This window comes from Gracilinanus agilis, chromosome 4, assembly GCF_016433145.1.
Source record: "Gracilinanus agilis isolate LMUSP501 chromosome 4, AgileGrace, whole genome shotgun sequence".
Classification (NCBI taxonomy): domain Eukaryota; kingdom Metazoa; phylum Chordata; class Mammalia; order Didelphimorphia; family Didelphidae; genus Gracilinanus; species Gracilinanus agilis.
Genome location: NC_058133.1, coordinates 236,599,927 through 236,604,994, shown reverse-complemented (window position 1 = coordinate 236,604,994; position 5,068 = coordinate 236,599,927). Strand labels below are relative to the sequence as shown.

Sequence of the window (5,068 nt, the reverse complement as noted above, 5' to 3'; positions counted from 1 at the left end):
GAGCTTGGATTTCTTCTAGGTATTTAACCTCCTTACCTTCTGTGGTGAGAAATCCTCTTTCCCTGTAGATAGGTGCATGGACATGCAAGGTAGCGAAGGCATACCGGCTGTCAGTCGCTTCCCTTCAGCTTTTTCAAGGGCAGTTTGTAGGGCAACCAACTCTGCTTTCTGGGCCGAGGTTCCCTCGGGGAGTGCTGCTGCCATGATGAGGTTTCCTGATGCATCCACCACCGCTGCCCCTGCCCGTCGTTTCCCGTCCTGTATGAGGCTACTCCCATCTGTAAACCAGACTAGTTCTGTGTTGAGTAATGGGGTATCCTTGAGATCCGGTCGGGCCGTCACTGTTTCAGCTAGGATCTCCTGGCAATCATGTAGGGGTTAGTCTGGTGGGGGTGGGGGGGAGCAGGTAGCAGGATTGCAGGGTTCAGGGCGGTTGTTACATGGAAGGAGATTCAGGAGGCATTTAACAACAAGCCCTGATAGTGAGTGAGGTGGGCGTTAGACATCCATCAACTAGGTGGTTGTTTAAGGATGCCCTCAATGGCATGAAGAGTGGTTATTCGAAGGGCCTGCCCGTACGTGAGCTTGTCAGCGTCTCGGACTAATAAGGCCACAGCAGCTATGATGCGGAGGCAGGGGGGCCACCCCAATGCCACAGGGTCTAGTCTTTTGGACAGATAAGCTACTGGCCTGTCCCAAGGCCCTAGTCGTTGGGTCAGCACCCCCTTAGCTACTCCCTTCTTTTCATCCACGAATAGCTGAAAGGGCTTCTTAGGGTCTGGTAGGGCTAGGGCAGGGGCAGTTAGCGTTGCCTGTTTGAGTCTCTGAAAGGCATTGTCCATGGCAAGTGACCAAGCCCAGTCCGCCTTTTCTCTAGAGCCCTCATATAGAGGCTGGGCAATCTATGCAAACCCGGGGATCCAGAGGTGGCAATACCCCCACTGACCCTAGGAATTCCCGCACCTGCCGGAGCCCCTTCGGTGGAGGAAGGCACAAGACAGTGTCTTTCATGGCCTGGGTCAGCCACCGTTGCCCCCCTTGGAGCTTATGTCCTAGGTAGGTGACCTCCCGCTGGGCTATACAGGCCTTCTTAGCACTCAGCCTATAACCGAGGCGGCCTAAAGTCTCTAGTAGACCCTGGGTAGAGGTTTCGCAAGCCACTTGGGTGGGTGCAGCAAGTAAGAGGTCATCTACATATTGGAGGAGGGTAACAAGGGGGTAACTCTGGCGGAAGCCTTGTTGAAGATTGTAGGGGCATTTTTGTACCCCTGGGGCAACCGAGTCCATGTTAGGTGACCCGTTGTTTGTGCAGGTTCATCATGCCACTCAAAGGCGAACAAGGGCTGGCTAATGGGGGCTAAAATGGCAAGGTGAAGAAGGCATCCTTTAAGTTGAGGGTGGTGTACCAGCTGAGGTCGGGTGGTAGTGAGCTTAACAGGGTGTATGGGTTAGGCACAGGGTGGTGGATGTCCTCCACACTCACATTCACTTCCCTCAAATCTTGGACAGGGCAGAAGTCCCGCCCTCCAGGCTTGCGAACAGGTAGGAGGGGAGTGTTCCATGGGGACCGGCAGGGGACCAGAATATCTGCTTCCCGGAGCCGGGTGATGTGTGCGGCAATCCCCCTTCAGGCTTCCAAGGACATGGAGACGATGCTCATCATGGAGTGATAGAGTCAAAACGTAAGAAGGGGGTACAGGGTCAGGGGTCAAGAAGCATCTGGCAACCATCCATCAAGGGGAGATAAGGAAGACAGTTATGTTTTGGGAACTATTTGGCCTGGAGGTTAATTTTAGGCCTGTCAGGGGGAAGGTAAGAAAGACATTTATGTGCTGGGAAACATTTGAGGCTGGGGATTTCAGGAGACTGAACAAGGTGGGGGCCAGGAAGCAGCTTACTAAACAGGTTAGAAATAGTTGATTTTTAAAACCAACAAGATGAACCCCCCCCCCAAATTGAAATAGTTCAATCTCAGAAAAAGAAATTAAACGAGTCATAAATAAACTCCCAAGGAGAAGAGGGTGAGGACCCTAGAACAAGATGGATCAAAAAGTGAATTCTACAATATGGTTTTAAAAAACAATTAGCTCTAATTTATATAAATTATTTGCAGAAATATAGAAAAATGGAATCCTACCAAACTTTTCTATGAGATAAATATGGTTCTGGCAAAGAGATGAAGGAAAGAGAAGTCACAGGAAGAAAATTATAGAACTATACCTCTAAAGAATATTGATGCAAAAATATTAAATAAATTATTAGCAAGCAGGCTACAGCAACATATTAAAAAGATTATACACTATGACACAGCTAGAATTATACCAAGAATTGCAAGATTGGTTTAAAAACCCATATAGAGAATGCTAATTTTTTAAATCACATGATTATGTTAAAAGAAATAGAAAAGGCTTTTGACAAAATGTAATATTTCAGAAATAAAAATTCATAATCTTAGGTAAAATGGACTTTAAACTCAGGAGCCAGCATTATCTATGATAGAGAAACACTAGAGACCTTTCCAAGAAGATCAGGAGTAAAATGAAGATGTCCATTGTCAACACTATTACTAGTTTCAGTCCGTTTATTTAACAAATGAACATTTTAAAGTTCTTGCTATGTGCCAAATACTGAGTATAGGTGCTATTATTTTATAAATGCTAGCTGTAACAATAAAAGAAAAAGAAATTAGGAAAATGAACATAGCAAAGAAGAAGATAAATAATTGCTTTTTGATATGATGGTTTATTTAGAGAACCCTAAAGTTTCAACTAAAATTTTAAGAGAAATAATTATCCACTTCAATAAAGTAGCAAAATATAAAATAGACCCACAAAAATGATCAGATTTTTGATGTAATAACAAAATCCAGCACAGAAAGATAGAAAAAAGGAATTGCATTTAAAATAACTATAGAATATATAAAGTATATGGAAGTTCATTTTAAATTTTTTTTCTTTTTTTTTATTTAGAATATTTTACCATGGTTACATGACTCATGATTCCACCTAGCCCCTCACTTTTTTCTCCCCTCTCCTGAAGGTGACAAGCATTTCTATTGGGTTATACATGTATCGTTGTTCAAAACCCATTTTCATGTTATTCACTCTAATCATATCCATATCAAACTACATGATCAATCTTATGTTTTTCTTCTGCATTTCTGTTTTCACAGTTCTTTCTCTGGATGTAGATATCGTTCTTTCTCATAAGTTCCTCTGGATTGTCCTGGATCATTGCATTGCTGCTAGTAGAAAAGTTGTTACATTCGATTGTGCCATAATGTATCAGTCTCTGTGTACAATGTTCTCCTGGTTCTGCTCCTTGTGCTCTGCATCAATTCCTGGAGGTCATTCCAGTTCACATGGAATTCCTCTATTTCTTTATTCCTTTCAGCACAATAAAATTTCATCACCACACATACCACAATTTATTCAGCCATTCCCCAATTGATGGACACACCCTCCTCATTTTCTAATTTTTTGCTACCACAAAGAGCACAGCTATAAATATTTTTGTACAAGTCTTTTTCCTTATTATCTCTTTGGGGTACAAACCCAGCAGTGGCATGGCTGGATCAAAAGGCAGGCAGTCTTTTACAGCCCTTTGGGCATAATTCCAAATTGTCCTCTAAAATGGTTAAACCAACACATAACTCTACCAACAATGCATTAGTGTCCCAATTTTGCCATACCCCCTGCAACATTTATCACTTTCCTTTGCTGCCATATTGTCTGCCAATAAGGTGATAATCTTAGTTACTGGAAAATGGAAATTTTTTGAAAATAGAAGAGAAACACAAGGAAAAAAAATCTTCGTAATCAATTTCTCTGATAAGATGAGGAAAGTAAAGGTTTGACAAAGAACTAACATCTAAGGTCTACTGTACAGGGAATTATATGTATGATACATGTCTTCAGTCACTATATGAACAATATGGAAATATGCATTGCGTGAAAGCACTGGAATAACCTATATCAGACTATTTTACAGAGTAGGGGTGGGGGAAGAATCTGAATCATAAAATATCAGAAAACAATTGTCAAAAATTGTTCCTATGTTTAATTGAAAAAATTTTTTTTCCTTGCTTTCTTCTTTCCTTTTAATCTTGATAGCATTGATTTTGCTTGTGCAATACCTTTTTAATTTAACATAATCAAAATTATCCATCTTACATTTCATAATGCTCTCTATTTTTTGTTTGGTCATAAATTATTCCCCTATCTTTGGTTCAGATAGGTATTACGATTAAAAATAATAAAGGCTAGGGGCAGCTGGGTAGCTCAGTGGAGTGAGAGTCAGGCCTAGAGACGGGAGGTCCTGGGTTCAAACCCAGCCTCAGCCACTTCCCGGCTGTGTGACCCTGGGCAAGTCACTTGACCCCCATTGCCCACCCTTACCACTCTTCCACCTATGAGACAATACACCGAAGTACAAGGGTTTAAAAAAATAATAATAATAATAAAGACTGCTATAATTATAGAAATTAGTATTTTAATTAAAGCCATGCTGATAGATAAAGTCATTAGACCACACGCTTGTAAGAATTCAAAACTGCCGTCCCCATTTTGTTACCTCTCGTCTCTCCCCGAGCCTGCTAGCTAAGAAGAAGTTCAAAGTCACTACAGGAGTTTATATACCTTCTCTTAAATGATCCCACTTCCTATCTACCACGAGGAATCATGGGAAATGTAGTTTCAAAGTCTCCCACATGTCCATAGTAAATATATATAAATATATATATACTTTTAGATGGCATTTCCCAAATTTCACTTTTACAATTCCCCCTCAGGTCCGGCAAAGAAAGGTTAGCCCTTTTTCTTCGCTGGACCTGTAAAAATAGACAACTCCTAAAATTTAGGAATTTGGGGGATAAAAGAAATGGATAAACAAATGGATAAAACTAGCCACATTGACAAAAAAAACCAATTTGGGGGCAGTCCCCTATTGGTATAACAGTGTACAATTAGAACAAATTGCATTCAACTCAATTTCCACTCCCCATAGTTCAATCAACTGCACCCCAAAGTTCAAATTTGGTCTTCATGGTACAGTGAAGGCTTTTCAGCCA

The 5,068-nt window shown here is 41.4% G+C and overlaps 1 pseudogene; it reads left to right on the top strand.

The window, feature by feature from the left end:
- Nucleotides 1-1,466: 1,466 nt before the first annotated feature.
- The window catches only part of LOC123246252, a 26,563-nt pseudogene continuing 22,961 nt past the window's right edge, over nt 1,467-5,068 (top strand).